Source organism: Dama dama, chromosome 11, assembly GCF_033118175.1.
Source record: "Dama dama isolate Ldn47 chromosome 11, ASM3311817v1, whole genome shotgun sequence".
Lineage (NCBI taxonomy): Eukaryota > Metazoa > Chordata > Mammalia > Artiodactyla > Cervidae > Dama > Dama dama.
Window position 1 is genome coordinate 76,220,278 of NC_083691.1, and position 17,073 is coordinate 76,237,350.

At 41.8% G+C, this 17,073-nt stretch overlaps 1 long non-coding RNA gene across 1 annotated transcript in view; it reads left to right on the forward strand.

Moving 5' to 3' along the window:
* Positions 1 to 17,073, forward strand: part of LOC133065584 (uncharacterized) — a 55,832-nt gene that overhangs the window by 25,056 nt on the left and 13,703 nt on the right. The gene's annotated exons all lie outside the window — the stretch shown is intronic.

A 17,073-nucleotide genomic window follows, 5' to 3' on the forward strand; every position in this document is an offset into this window, starting at 1 on the left:
TACCACACCCCAGCTCCACAGCCTGAACAGCTTTCTCCTCAGTCCTCAAAGTTGTCCTCAAGTTTGTAAGTGTCGCTTCTTCACCTGGGGAAGCCCCTCTATCCTTTAAAATGTTAGCATCACTACCTCCAGAGGACCACCCCCAACTCCCCCAGACCAATTAGTTGCTATCTTCTCTGTGTGATGGTGAAAGGAACAAATCACAGAGCCAGACCATGTGTGCTGAAGTTCCAGCTCCACCACCTCCTAGGGGCTTGTAAAATGGGGATAATAAGAGAATCTAGATTATAGGGTTATTCTGAGGAGTCAATGGATCAGTATATGTTAAAGCATTTAGAACAGTGCTTGGTTCATGGTAAGTGCTTCATATTTTCCATTGTTGTTAGAATACTCAATAGATTGCTTGCAATGTAAGGGATTATATGTCTCCCTCCTCCACTCCAACTATTAGAGCCAGAACAGAGTCCTGTTTTCTGTTTTCTGTGTTTAACACCATGTCAAGAACATAGTAAGTGTCCAATGAACACTTGTTAAGCAAGTGATTGGGCATAGCCTGTGTGGTTCTGTCTATGAAACTATTTACGTATTTTTTCCAGTAAACTTCATGGGACAAGCAGTCTGTGTCAACTATATCTCCATGACTTTCTAATGAATTGTCTTGTGGTTTAAAAAATACCCCAAGTCTCAATTTTGTTTAAATAACAATGAAGTTTGTCTTGGAATTTTAACTAGTAAAACTACAATGTAGAAGCAAGTAAACTCAATTGGTTAATCACTCTTTCTGCTCAGGGTTGTGGTCCCAAGCCACACTGTTCTTGACATGAGTTCAAGAACGGAGCCCAGAGCTGGGGTGTATCTGAAGATTAATTAAAATAAAAGGAGATCTCCTGCAAAGTCTTTGGGATCATATGGTGGGAAGGGGTTCAAAGGACTTCAGTAAGTGAATGCGCATGCATGCTCATGTATGACCCCAAGGACTGTAGCCCGCCAGCCTCCTCTGTCCATGGGATTTTCCAGTCAAGAATACTGGAGTGGGTTACCATTCCCAAACCAAGGATCGAACCTACTTCTCCTGCATCTCCGATATGGGCCAATAGATTCTTTCCCACTGAGCCACCTGGGAAGCCCCAGTAAGTAAACAGTCCCCGAAAGGAGACAGATGATATGCAGCAAAAGGTCAGAGTGGGGTTGGGTTGAATTTCTTAAAAGTAGATTTTAATCCACTGGCTCCACTCCCTACTCTTAGTCTAATTGCTGAGTGTGATATCCTGACACTGATGTCTGAGAGACTGTCTACCTACAAACTGGAATTTGGTGTATTCTTAAATGGGCTACCCTTGTGGCTCAGCTGGTAAAGAATATGCCTGCAATGCAAGAGACCCTGGTTCCTTGATATTCTTAAATACCACAAAATAAATCCTTCCAAGGGATTTTCAGGTTAATATTCAACCACATTATCCCTTTCTGATGGTCACTGTTAAAAATAATAATGTAATAAATGACCATGTTTGACAATATTTAGATATTAGCTAAAACAGTGATGTAAATATGTGAGTTTGTGACTATGTTAATAGTATGCATGTGCTGTGGTTATATTACTATTTAAACAATTTAAATTATAGGTGGATAATCAGGAATATAAACATACTCGCTTCACCTACTTTATAATATAGGTTTCAGACACACAATAGGACCCATTTAATGAGCTGAGTAAGGAGTATGGTAAATTGTCTGCAAAGATGCTGCCAAAAATTCCTCCCACCCCTGGATACAAATGTTGTGCCTCCCATCACGAGGCTGAGTGTATTTCTCCCCGCCTTGAACCTGGCCTGGCTTTGTGACTTGCTTTGGCCGACAGAATCCTGCAGAAACAATACTATTCCAGTTCTGAGCCTTCTAAAAGGCTTTTAAGAGGCCTGATAGCTTCCACTTTCACTCTCTTAGAGCCTTGAGCCACCATGTAAGAACATCTGACAACCCTGCTGGAGAGGGGGGCCCAGCCAATCTCCCGCCATTCCAACCTCCCCAACCAAGGTCCTAGACGTGCTGTGGGAAACCATCTTGGCTCCTCCAGTCCCAGTCAAGTCCTCCCCCTTAGCACCATTCAGAAAAGCAATAAGCTGTCTCCCAAAAACCTTGTTCAAATTAATTGCCATGAGCACATGGTTGTTACTTTGAGCCACTTCCATCTGAAATGGTCTGTTACACAGCAATAACATACCTGAAACAAGAGCTAACACAGATCTACTTCCCTGTCTGAGATCTCTCCCTGACTGATCTCCTTGAATTAGAACAGGCTGGGAAGACTTGAGTGTCTCTCTCTCTCCATCGCTCATGACAGACACTGCTGGTTGATACAACATTTTCCCGTCCAGCCCAGATATTGCCTTCAACCTCACCTAAGAGCTCGGGATGACAACTATTAAGCCATTATGTAGGGCTTTGAATTGAAATGATTTGCCCTTCGAGGATAGGTTATGTTTCCAAGGCCTCTGTCCTTGAAAGGAAAAGGAGAGTGGTATATCCTAGTGAGCCGTTAGCACCTTCCAGAATCATGGAATGTTAAAGATGATAGCACTTTGGAGACTATCTAACATGGTGATTGTGAATGTGGGCTGCATGTTACTTGGGCTGCTTTAAAAATTTAACTGATGTCTGGGTCTCACCCACAAGGTTCTGATTCAGTGGGGCCTTAGTATTTTAAAAGATGCATATATTTTGGAAGTGAAGAAATGTGACTTCACAAATTGAGGCCAAAAGCTGGCTGAGCCCTGAGGATATCAGGGGCAGACAGTCAAGGACTCAGAGTGCCAAAAGGGGAGCAGTTTCCTAAAGGGGAAACAAGGGTTCACGTGAGGGAAAAGGCGGGAAGGGAAGGCACTCAGGAGAGCCAGCTCCCAGTTGAAAGACAGACAGCCTTTCCTTTCTGTCAGGAAAAGCTGGCAAGTAACCTGTGAGGACAGGTTGTGATATATAGCTCCAGATGTGAGTAGAAGGTATGGTCCTTGTTTTGAGGTTTTTCCTGTGGAGAATTTCTTAAATCTCAGACCTGATTGTCAAAAAGAACTGAGACAAAGTATGAAGAGCATGAGAGATGTGTTTGACACAATAGGGTCAGAAAAGTTCAAGGCGCCTTCTCTCTTGGCAAGTTTGGCAGGAATGCTAAGATACAAAGTGGGGACTGGAAACCTCATGACAGTAAAATTTTAAGGCTTCATTTTTTTGGTAAAATATGACTTACTGTCATGTATATGAGTGGGTAGCTTTGATGCAAATATATATCAACTCTTTTCTGAAATCTGAAGAGATTTTCTGCATATAAATAAAACCACAAGTGTGATAAAATTGCTTTTGATCACCTCACATGAAAGGTGTTAAGAATTTTCAAGCTGTTGTGTAATTAAAGTGCTATGGGGGAAAAAAATCTTACTTGAATATCTCTCCTCATACTGTATCTGAAAAGGCATTTCTAGAGAAAAGCATACTCACCCACTTTGGTGTTGTTTTGACCCTAGCTCTGTAGTCTGAAGAAAATTTACAGCTCTCAGTGACATCAGGAAAATTGTCTTGTAGTTGAAAACACTACAAACCATGAATGACACTGGAATTTGCAAAAAATGAACCAAGTTTCTTCTCTTAGCCTCAGCCAGCACAGAGGACCTAAAAAGAGATAATTTTTATCAGGAAAGGAGTAGCCTGGAAAATTTTCTTTTCCTGGGTCTATTTCTGGATCTTCTGTCTGTACGGTCATAGTGAGGAATACTCTCTGCCTGACTTGTTCTTTCTACAGTCTTTAAAATCACCTTTTGTACTTGCTGTATATGCTAATCACAGCTTTTATTCTACAATCATGGGTTTAAAATGGGAGAGAAATCATTACTCAAGTGAATACGCCCATCAGCTCACACACAGAGTATCACAATACCTGCCTCATTGGTCATCCTGGCTCCATCCTACCTATTACAACCTATCCCTTGCTCTCTCAGGATGTAATAGTCAAAATCTTATTCCTGTATATGCCACTGCTCCACTCAGAATATTTAAGGCACTCCATTTGCTTACATAAGAAAGTTCAAACCCTTCAAGACCCTCTACAATCTGGTCCAATGTTGTCTCTGGCACTCACCTCGCTTGACACTTTGGATCCAGCCTTGCTGTTTTACTTGCTTCTCTCCCTGTTTCTGGCACCTTGACTCCACCCTGCCAGAAAAGTCTTCCTCCCTCTGGTACAATTCCTCTAAGGACCAGCTCACTTCCACCTCCACTGGGAAGCTTTTCCCAGTTCCTCTGTCCAACTCTCTTGAACTTTAGTGGGGATTATTTGATAATTAGCATATCCTGACTTATATTTTTATTTATTTTTCATGTGTGTGCCTTATTTTCCTTTCTAGATGGTAAGATTTCATTCATTTATTCAAGAAATATTATTGTGGACTAACCATATTTGAGGCCCAGGGATCCCTGCAAGAATGCTGCAGTGAATAAGACAGACATTCACCAACATCACAATATTTCATTTCCAATAGTTTTATATTACATTTTGATATTGTGATAGGCAATGGCCAGGCTTGACCTGCTCAGCTCCTCCCAGTGGATAAAGAATATGCCTGCCTGAAATTTTGAGAAAGGAGTTCTAAAAGAGAGCCCATGCTTTTCTACATTTTTGCAGTAGTTCCTCAAAGAATGGGCTTTAGGATGAGTAATGATAATAACCAGGCATCACACATGGCCTGTTGTATTATCTTAGGTCAACCAAACATGTTTGATGCCTAGTTATTATCATTTAATCTGTGTTTAGTGCAGCAATATGGCATTATAGCAATATAGCAAGAAATTGAACCTGATAATAGGTCTGGATAATGTGGCTTACCAACATTATCCAGTGGTTTTGCAAAACCATTCTGGAGTTTTGAGATTTGTGGCTGCAGAATCTAGGAACTCCAGAAAACACTGATTAGGATTTCTCAGTACCTGGCAGTGACCCCCAGCAGGCTGACAATGGCCAGCACTCAGGTCTGTGTCTTGGTGTGGAATTAAGGTAAATCCAAGAAGCTCTGCTTCCCAAGCTCCCCGGTGTGATACAGTCTCTTATCCTTTAAGGTCAGTTGCATTGACATGCAATGTGTGTACTTTCTTTCTTCTTACTCATCTTCAAGCTCAGCTTCTATTGGACTACTTCAGAAATTTATAACAGCATTCTCCCTCTTTTAGAACTCCTTTTTCAAATTTGCCTGGAATATTCTTTCACATTTTCTCTTCTAGAAGAATTTTAAAGTCAGTTTGTGAGTTCTTTGAAAAATCCCACTAGGAATTTGATTGTGATTTCACTAAATTTATGTATTAATAAGAGGGGAATGACTGTCTTTATGAGACCAAGTCTTTCCAACCAGATACATGAACACTTTCTCCATTTATTTGGGATTTCTTTTATATCCTTTAGTAAAATTTTATCACTTTTTCCTTTATATCTCAAACATTTTTAGTTTATTGTTAGTGGTCTTGTGGCTTTTATGAATAAGATCTTTCTGGTCATGACATTTTGTCATAGTTATTGTGGAACAGAGGCAAGCTGTGTTTGCATATGTTAATACAGTACTTGGCCTCCTAACTGAACTATGAATTGTGATAGTTTACTTCGAACTCTCAGGTTTTCATGTTGTCTGCAAATACTGACAGTTTTGTTTTTTCCTTTTAAATCCTTATGTATTATTTTCCTTGTCATTTAATTGGCTAGGACTTCTAGGTCAATATGAAATAGTTGTGAGCATCTATATGTCAAATATCAATAAAAATAATTCTGTTTTATCACTAAAATGATATTTGCCCTAGGCTCTGGTTGACATTCTTTTTCAAGAAAAGAAAATCTTCTGTTTCCAAGTTGCTAAGAGTTTCTTGGAAATGAGTGTTAAATCTTATGAAATAATTTTTCTGCTTCTGTTGAGATAATCGTATAGTTTGTCTCTTCTCATCTATTAAGTGAATAATATTTTGAAATGTTGGACCAACATTGCACTTGAGGGTTTAAATACTATTTGATTCTTCCCAATTGTGGTGATAATGCTTGTAATTCACTTATAAATACTTACATAAAAAGGCAGTCTTTGGTTTGCCTGAGCACTGACTGCTTTAAAGGTCTCCTCTACTCCATTATTCTATCATTTTTGACTCTAGTGATTGAGTGTGTGGTTATCCTTTTTTTTTTTTTACAAGGTTTTACTGCAGATTATTTAGGGAAAGCTAAGGATATTTGAGGCTTCCCAGGTGGCGCTAGTAGTAAAGAACCCACCTGCCAGTGAAGGAGACCTAAGAGACTAGGATTTGATCCCAGGGTCGGGAAGATCCCCTGGAGAAGGACATGGCAACCTTCTCCAGTAGTCTTGCCTGAGGAATCCTATGGACAGAGGAGCCTGATGGGCTATAGTCCATAGGGTGAAAAAGAGTCAGATGTGACTGAAGAGACTTAGCTCGTACACACAAGGATATTTGGAACATATTCTTAACCTATAAAATTTGGCATCATTGAGGACAACCAGGGCAAACCAACTGGTGATTAGGGCCTGTCAGAAAAAAATAACATTATATTTGAAATGGGCTGAGGGGTTGATAAAGGGATGACCCATGGCCCCTGATAGCATTGTATGTGTTTCATCTTCATGTAATAAAACACAGAAAAGTACAAACAATTATATAAGGATAGAAATGAGACACTCAATCCAAAATCCAGGACTCTAACAGGAAGCTAATGCTCTTTTGGTTTCCATGGCAACCAGAGGTAGATTAACCATGATGATGTTAATAAAATTTAAGCTTCAAGGTCTCGAACTTAAAAGGGCCCCTTCCAAGGCTCTGCTCCTAATTTTGTTTTTGTAATTTTGTATTATTTTCCCTAAGGACAGATCCAAACTTGTGTTAAGCCTCAGACCCCACAAAAAACTGGGGTCCATCCCTAATTATAATCCCAGACATAGCTTTGCATACCAGTCACCCAGCCGAGACCCAGGCCTCTGAAAGCCCTTCCTGGCAACCCTGATAATTCTCTCAGTTTAGCAATTAGAGTGGATGGCAGATTAAATTACCCTGTTGCTTCCCAGCTGGGCTAGGAGAACTGTGGCCTGACATAGAAGCCAGTGGGTGTCCCATGGAACGAGGGCTCAGCTATCTCACACTTTTCTCTCTGTGGGGGCACGTGATCAAATTCATTATTAACGCTGGGCTGATCTGGTTACCTTGATTGACACTAAGTGATTTCAGCCTGGGCTATATTTGTCTTCATGGGGAAAATGACTGCTGCAGAGCTGAAAGGTTATTTCCCTCTTCACATACATTTGGGCCTGTCACTGCAGAGTTACGCACCCTGACATCAAAATCAGACCCAGGGGCTTTGGAAGACAGCAAATGACATCACGGGCAAAAAATGGTGTCAGCTTCATTTTGCTTTTTCTTTCTCTTTCTAAACTCTGACAGAGAAGTAGTTTGTCTAGAATTTGCAAGGCTTTCAGGTGAACAGAAGGAAGAATTAGAGGTGGCTGTACTTATTCCTCACACACAAATGCATAGTTTCCAGGACATGTTTCTCTGTCCTCCTGGCCCCTCTCTGTTACTATTAAGCTTACTTTAAAATGTTAGGGCTTTGGCATCTAATTAATAAGACTGATAAACCATTAATCTGCTACTGATACAAATTTAACCTCATCGTAAAATAAACTATTCCTTAAGACAACACTTACTTTTGTTTGTAGAACCAAAAAGGAAGATATTATCTATAAGAAACTCCATCCTAACTCTGATATCCCTTCCCAGGGTGCTAAGCATATAAGACCAATCTATGAATGACCTAGTTTTATGTTTACCGTGTTATGCCATGTGAATTCTAAATGCATGTAAGAAGCACATCAAACCCAGTAACAGATAAAACTCAGATACTTATAGCCCATAAACTTCAACAAGTAAATGTAAATTAGATTGAATGGGAAATTTTAACCTATACATATTAAATAGAGTTACAGTGGCATAAATTGAACTTTTACCTTACCTCATAGGATTCAGTTATTTTGGATGAGGTAAAAGATAAGTAGTCTTTTTCATGGATAGATCCTCTGGAATTGGGAATAAAGGAAGAAAGTATAAAAAAAGAAAAAAGAAACTCCAACTTTTATCACTGCTCTTGTCACAGTACATGCAACTGATTTTTTATTGTTGCTATAGAAAGACGGGACCTCTTACAGGGTCCACAACAGGTGGGTTTGGAGCAGGGAAGTGATGAGGCTCATTGCAACAACTGCCCACCTATAGAAATTATAGTTCTTATACCAGACTGAGTTGATGATCCAGGGTGGAGCTCGGGGGTGGGAAGGCAGAACTACTGTTTAGCTGTGAATCACAAAGTCATAACTACCAAACGTGCTCCTCCCCTCTTGGATCTCTGCCTCATCTCCAGGGGTGATGACAATAAGATGGGCTGGATTCCCATTAGACTGAGAAATAGGAGGGAGTGTCCACTGACCTAAGGAAAATATCTCATGAAAAGATGGTTTCTTTTATATTGGGAGGCATATAAAAATGCGTGTAAACAAGCATTTTTTATTTGAACATTATGTTTTATTGGTACAGAGCATGTGTTTTCTTACCCTAGTGACTAATGCCTTTTTAAAATGAGATTTTGAAATGCCATTCTGCTTATGTCATGAGATAAAGAGTTTTTGGAACATTGTTCTGGTGTGAACCCCTGTAATAAGAACTGATTAACAACAAGACAACTTGAGGTGCCAAAGATATCTTATGCAGAGCCCTCTATTAAGTGAAAAGTTTGGGGATCTTTTTTAATGTTATCCACATGGTTTTTGTCCAAGAAACCTCTCTAACTGAACCTCAAAAGTCATCAGTTTGCCAATATTAGTGTGTAAAAATATTTATTTGCATGTAGATCTCCTGTAGGAGAGTGATTTATTCAAAATAACTAGTTAAAAAAAATTATCTATGAGAAATAGAAGAGGAAAAAAATCCAGAAACAAAGGTTAATAAATACACTGAAAGTTTATTTTTCTTGCTCCCAAAGAAAAAGATAATCTCAACTCTGTCTTTGGAAAATGAAAGTGAAGGTTGCTTACCTGTGTCCAACTCTTTGTGACCCCATGGACTATACAGTCCATGGAATTCTCCAGGTAGGAATACTGGAGTGGGTAGCCTTTCCCTTCTCCAGGGGATCTTCCCAACCCAGGGATCGAACCCAGATCTCCCACATTGCAGGAGGATTCTTTACTAGCGGATTCTTTACCAGCTGAGCCACAAGGGAAGTCTGTCTTAGGAGTTCTTGGTTATGGCCCATGATTGTGATGTGCTTGTGCAGGAATTTCATTTTAAACTGCAAATGAACTTCTAGGTGTTGGCTGTCTTGATGATGATGATGATGATAAGTATCAGACTTATGGGAAATATACTTGGTCACGTAAGCAATAGAAAATGCCAGGGGCAAAGTAAACAAAGATACTTTGAACAAAAAGAAACACTGAAATAATATATGTTGTTGAAAAACAAGTATTTTCCCAGGTTAGTAATTTTCTTGCACCGTGAAGAATGCACAGATGAGTCCCTGGTCACAGTCACCTGCAGTCACAGGGGTCAACCTTCTTAGGCTCCACTGGGCCCCAGAACCTGGCCTCTTGTGCAGGTGTATGGTTAAATCCAGCATCATCATTCACTCAACAAACATTTACTGAGCTACTTTTCCCCCAGGGTATGTAGGTCTTGCCCACCGTTCCACAGCAACCACAATTAAGGACTCATTGTTTACATCAAGGTACTGATCCAGAGATTCGTGGATAGATTTCCAAGAGTAGGTGAATACCCTGAAACTTTGTGCCAAACAGAGGGTACGTGATTCTGTGCACTTCTGTAAAGAGTACCCAGAACTTTCATTAGCTTCTCAGAACTTTAGAAACCACCTACTGGATGTGAACTGAATGTTGTCCCTCTACTCAACTGGGCCCCATAGGAATCTTGGCCCTAGAGTCCCTCCCGGGGCTCCACACAGAGAAAAGATGATGACTAAGGGTGTGCTCAGCATTCCCTGGGAGCCCATGTCCTGAGCGCTGAGCAGTATTTTCTGGACCTCCTTCCAAAACCACCATTTCCTGGAGCCTAACCCAGTCACAGGCTGGTCTGCATTCAGCTAAAGATAAACCATCTTCCAACTACCTGGAACTAAGCCACACTCAGGAGATCAGGGTTTGATCCCTGGGTTGGGAAGGTCCTCTGGAGGAGGAAATGGCAATCCACTCCAGTTTTCTTGGCCTGGGAAGTCCCATGGACAGAGGAGCCTGGTGGGCTGCAGTCCATGGGGTTGCAAGAGTTGCACATGACCTAGTGACTAAACCACCACCAAGCCGCTCTCTGGGCCAAAGTGATGAACAAGCCCTGAGCCTGGTCAGGAAGGTGATCAGGAAGGTGGTGCCCTGGGCTGTGCTTGGCTTCTGCTCTCCTGTTGGGACAGAAACACCTGGTGGCAGAACTGTATCTCCCACCCTCGTTGATGCACCTTGCTTGGTGCCTGGCACCCAGGAAGTGCTCAGCTCATGGTTATAGCGTTGAAGTGAACAGAGACTGATAATTCTAGCCCTGGACTGGGAGGGGAAACCAGACCATATAAGAAATCATAGTGCAAGGTAGAAAGGGATACATCTAAGGAGCGAATTGCAAGTTGGTGACTCAAGGGCAGCAGTGCAGAGGATGACAGGCAATCTTCAGTTCAAAGCCTGGGTGAGTTATTGGGAACAGAGAAAAACCTTTCCAGAGGAAGAGACTTAAGAATGGTCAACACTGGGGATACGTGAATAAAATGCATATGAAGGAGGGACTTTGCTTAGGCAAGAGGACAGGGCAGGAAGATGTGGGGCAAACAGCTTGGTTAGCCTGGAGCCAAGAGTGCCTGGAAGGGAGGGGCCAAATTGTGTAGAAAAGTTGGTAGGTGCCCGCTGCTTTGCATCCTCCTCTCCTTCAACTAACCCTCTTGGCCAGTCCACTGAGCTTCAGCAGGGCACAGATCCTACGGGTTTCCTAACAAAGACCCCAGGCCAGGGCGACCCAACAAGGCTCAGAACTGTGCTAGACTGTGCTTTTTACAACTAAAACCTCATGGGTTTCAGTGGAAGGGGCTCCTGCCTGTTGTTCTTGGAGCTCTCTGCAGGCAGGGAGCAGATCTATAATTACTGAGGCAGTTGATACTCTTTCCCAGGGGATCACATTTCAGCTTATAGTGTCGTCATCTGTAATCCTCGTTCATCTCTGTTAATGAAATGAAGCAGGGCCATATTATTGGATTTGAGATAGGATTGTTTTCTTCTGTTTTTCTCTCCACCCAATCCAACCCTCTCATTTCTTTCCTCCAAATTTCAGCTAATCTGTCCCTAGCTGATCTCTGGCATTGTCAATGTTTTAACTCCTCACCACAGAGAGAACATTCCAAGAGGCAATTAATAATGGAGTTGTTGCTTAGACTCAACTCTCCTTTAAAAACTAGTACAAATATCTCACTTCCTCCAGGCAGCCTTCCCAGACTGCCTTTTCCAAAGAGTTTGATTCTTTTATGAAACCCTTGCTATTACATAGATAGTTATCGTTATTGGTCCTAAAGTTACATTGTGACTATTTAAGGCCCTGGACTCCTTAAATCATCAACTATATTGAATTATGAGCATAAAGAAAAAAAAATAAGAGCATGAAGTCCCTCTTTTAGGCTGAGAACAAGGCAACAGCGATTCTGATGTCCTCTCTCCACCTCTGTGTAGAGACTGTCTCATTCTCCATCAGCCTGGGTGCCTCAGTCCTCTTCTCTCTCTCTCCAGGGTGCTTTCCCAGGGCTTTCTGGGAGGAAGGGTGAGCTGAACGGTGGATGTTGGGTGGGCAGTATGCAGCCCAGGCCCCTCAGCCCACTTCCCCAGGGAAGCCAAGCATCACTGATTAGGGTAGAGAGCAGTGGAGGGATTTGTGCCCTGAAAGTCCAGGGGACCCTTTATTTATGTGAGCAGGGCCTGTTGCTATCCTCAGCTCAGAGGGCATAACCCCTAAGGTGGCCTGCGGGATGTGCTTCTGCTTGACTCTTGGAGAGTGGTGGGTTCAGGGCAGCACTGGAGAGCTATGACGCGGACAGTGCAGTCTGAGGCACACCACCCGCACTGTGCTAGGCCCTCTGTGTCCGTGCTGCCCTGTCCTAGGAGGGAGCAAGTATGCCTGATAAGGGGAAAGCTTGAATCAAGGCTGATAGCTAGATATTTTCATCACAGGTTTAAACAGTAACTGCAAAAAGGTGCACTTTCTGGCATATTGAAAATATGAGTTATAAAACTATAGCACTACTCTTTTTAAATGTATCCAAATAAATATAAATACTATAGCAGTTTGATATTCACCATCATGTGTTTTAAAAGTACATGAACAAGCTTTTTTTTTTTACCATCAGAAATCTTATATTGTTCCTACTTGTTTTTGAATCTGCTTTTTCATTCCATTTCTCCTATAGAATTTTATTCTAATATCTTTTTATGCTTATCAGACTCTCTGCAATAAACATGTATGTATATATTAAAGTTAGCATTAAAAATCTCCTGTGACTGTAACCTCTAAATGTTAAAAAAAAAAACTTTTCTAGATTGTGCATTAATATAATTTTATTATGCAACTGATCAAAATACCATCAATAGAATACAAATTTTAGTAAATATTTTAGAAAAATACAATGTTATTGTAAATGTATCTCTTCATGATATGGGAAGGCTTTCCTTTTTTTTGCTCCTCTATCCATGGATATGTGTTATTTATTGTTGGAATAAAACAGTGTTTAGCTTCAGTTCTATTCCTAATTTCCTTTCTTATACATGTTTGCTGAGAAGATGTGTTCACAAAAATATGGTAGGAAGAGAATTTTGTTACATTAATAACAATTTTTTGAACCCTTTCCCAGTTATATACCAAAATCACATGGTGACCTATGATCAAAAATTATTTTTAATGATCTATGTGCGTGTACGCTCAGTCGTGTCTGAATCCTTGCGACCCCATGGACTGTAGCCCACCAGACTCCTCTGTCCGTGGGATTTTTCCAAGCAAGAATACTGGAGTAGGTTGCCATTTCCTCCTCCAGCGGATCATCCCAAACCAGAGATTGAACCCAAGTCTCCTGAGTCTCCTGCATTGCAGGTGGATTCTTTACTGCTGAGCCATCAGGGAAGCCCCTATCAGCTGACAGTTCAAATGGGCCCTCTGTCAGTTTAGCTGAATGTAAAGAATGGAGAATCAACTAATTGGGAAAACTTATTTTGAATAAATGTCATTGCACTTATCCATTTTCTCAGTTTCTAGAAGTATATCAGAAGTCTCTGCTTAGACTTGTGTGTGTGTGCTCAGTTGTGTCCAATTCTTTGTGAACCCATGGACTCCTCTGTCCATGGCATTTTCCAGGCAAGAATACTGGAACAGGTTGCCGTTTTTTCTACTGCAGGGGATCTTCTCAACCCAGGGATCGAATCTGTGTCTCTTGCATCTCTTGCATTGGCAGGCAGATTCTTTACTGTTGAGTCACCTGGGATGCCCTTTACTTAGACCTATGGAATGACTATTAATTATATCTTGAACTAACTTTTTTATTTTATTTATTTTTGGTTGTGCTAGGTCTTCTTCGCTATGCACAGTCTTCCTCTAGTTGCAGTGAGCAGGCTTCTCCTGCGGTGGCTTCTCTCGCTGCACAGCACAGGCTGAAGGCACACAGGCTTCAGTAGTGGCAGCATGTGGGCCCAGTAGTTGTGGCACGTGGACTTAGTTGCTCAGAGGCATGTGGAATCTTCCTGAACCAGGGGTCAAACCCACGTCCCCTGCATTGGCAGGTGGATGCTTAAACACTGGTCCACCAGGGAGGTCCTATCCTGCACTTTAAGTAAGGGTGTGAATACCAGGAGGCCACCATCTAGTCAAAGCTATGGTTTTTCCAGTAGTCATGTATGGATGTGAGAGTTGGACCATAAAAAAGGCTGAGTGCCAAAGACCTGATGCTTTTGAACTGTGGTGTTGGTGAAGATTCTTGAGAGTTCCTTGGACTACAAGGAGATCCAACCAGTCCATCCTAAAGGAAATCAGTCCTGAATATTCATTGGAGGGACTGATGCTGAAGCTGAAGCTCCAATACTTTGGCCACCTGATGCTAAGAGCTGACTCATTAGAAATGACCCTGATGCTGGGAAAGATTTAAGGCAGCAGGAGAAGGGGACAACAGAGGACAAGTGATTGAATGGCATTCCTGACTCAATGGACATGAATCTGAGCAAGCTCCATGAGATGGTGAGGGACAGGGAGGCCTGGCATGCTGCAGTCCATGGGGTTGCAAAGAGCTGGACACGCCTGAGCGACTGAACAACAACAACCAGGAAACAAGGAGCACAATGGGAGTTGTCTCCAAAGCTGCCACTGTGGCTGGCACTTCATGGTTGCTCGGTCCTAGTGCTGAGTCCTGGCTGCTTTCTGGGCTAAGAGGGGAAGTCTCACTCCATATCCTTGGGCAGAAATAATACAAGTAAAGTGTCTGCCTGCAATGCGGGAGACCTGGGTTCAATCCCTGGGTTGAGAAGATCTCCTGGAGAAGGAAATGGCAACCCACTCCAGTATTCTTGCCTGGGGAATCCCATGGATGGAGGAGCCTGGTGGGCTACAGTCCATGGGGCCGCAAAGAGTCAGATACGACTGAGTGACTTCACTTTCATTTTGAAACTAAAACATACATAAAGATGTTCAGTACTGTGTTATTGATAGTGACCAAAAATTAGAAACAGCACAGCACGAAGGCCTAGAATGCATCCTTGTAGTGAGCACCTTCCCCCACCCTCAACCCGGGCTCAGCGCAGTCAATTCAGGCTGTGAGCTCAGAGAGGGCAAAGTGTACAGAGCAGAGACTTAGCATCCACTGTCCACTTCTTTCCTCCTACACCTTCCTGATTCTTTGCACCCAAGAAGGTACAAAGCTGGATATGAAGGCAAGTGAAACCAGAAACAGGAGCCTGCAGGGCTGGGGGAACATGGAATGACTGAACTAATGGGGGGACAAAGGACAGGTTCTTTAGAAGTGACTTCCTGGGGGAAATGAGAGGTTGGTGGTCACATGGCACTGTTTCAGGTATTCGACATAACCTTATAGGGTCTAATGCACAGCGTAGTGATGATAGTAACACTGTACTCTGTACTTGAGACGAGCTAAGAGGACAGATACAGATACTAAGTACTCACCACACACACACACACACACAGAAAAAGAAAAGAAAATGTGAGGTGATGGATACCTGCACTGGCTTTAATGTAGTAGTTATTTCACAATTATACACATATCAAACCATCAGTTGTACATGTTAAATATATAAGCTTTTTATTTGTTAGTTATACCTCAGTAAACCTAAGGGAGAAAATGACCTGCTATCAGATTAAAAGGGAAGGGAACTAGCTACTTTCTCTTGTGTATGCTTCCTCTCTCTCTCACTTACACACACACACACACACCCCCCACAGATTGTTTTACCAGTTTTTAAAACTATCAGTAAACATGCTTGAATCCAGTACTAAGAATTTAAAAATACTGAATAGCCACGTGTAACATGAAGACGGTTTAATTCTTTGACTTCCTTCTACCCTTTCCCATGCACAGCTTCTGTGTATGGGTTGTGTGACTTGAAATATGGGGGACCAGAGTATTATTACTATTAAATTATGAACAATTTACAGCATTTACAGAATACTTCTTTTAAGTATTCTTTCTTTCAAAAATCAACTGAAGTTTACATTACATACTTTGAAATGATATTGACTAATTATTTAAATTCAATTGTATGATTAAATCTCTTTGTCTTTCATCCCTGCATTCTGAGAGAGATTCTTGAGTCTCAGGAAAAATTGTAAATGACTGAAATGGGCAAAAGGACGTGGGGAGTCATTTCAGTGGAATGTGAGGTATTGTATAGAGGACTCATCAAGGTTATTGGATCCTAAGGTCCTGAGTTTTCCATTATTTCTTTTTTCTAAGCTATATTACAACCCTAATATGAAGAAAACTGACAGTAATGTAAATGATTCTTACCCATGCAAAATGGGGAAAGGCAAGAAGGAGGTCTGAGGACCTATGGGAGGAAGGGTTCTCAAAAAGAGTCCTCACAGAATCCTACTTTTTCTCAAACAGCTACTTTTTTGAGGACTGGCCCCAGGCCTAGTGGAATTCTTAGTTTTTCTCCAGCATCTTGATTGCCACTCTTCAATGATTCACTGTGTCTCAGTGTAGCTTAAGCATTTGCTAAGGTGTCCAAGAAGAAAAAAAAATGGTTTCTGGAATTTTGATCTTTTAATCACTGCTCCAGACTGGTTCTGGGAACTGAGAGATACCATCTGCAAAATGCTTTTGGAGGAAATGGGGTGGGAAGAGGGGTGGGTGGGGTTGTCAGAGAGGAGAATATATCCCCAGGTCCATTAGAGCAGTCTAGTCCGCCGTCCCTCTAAGTTGAGCAGCCACTTTCAGGAGAAAACCACTTTGTGGTGTCTTCACCAAGCCTAGATATTTTAACTTCATTTCCAGGTCCATCCTTGTCATTCCTTTCTTGATTTATTTTGGCTGCTGGAACAGGAAAATCTGTTCCCTTCTCAAACAAACAGCATTGAAAAGGATAGGCTAAGAGAAAGTTGTCACTTAGAGCCTCATCTCTAAGCTTCTGAGAGAGAAACTTCTTCCTCCACTCCTAGGCTCTGGCTTGGGCCCCTTGTAGCCTGGGGAGTTGGGGGAAGAAGGAAGAGGGACTTTACTCTCACAGATACATGCTGGTGTCAAGTTCCACCTTCTCTGTGAAGTCCTCCCTGGCCACCAGCCCACTGTCCTTTCTCTGTTCCCTCCAAACTTATACCTCACTCACTTTTCAAAACATTTTTACATTTAATTTGGGATTCAGGTGAGTTACATGAATCATACTATTCTACTGTATGGAATTCTTATTTTTCCAGCTAAAAACTCCTTAATAGCAAGGGACACTATTCTGACTTCCCTTTCGGTCAGCACATCCT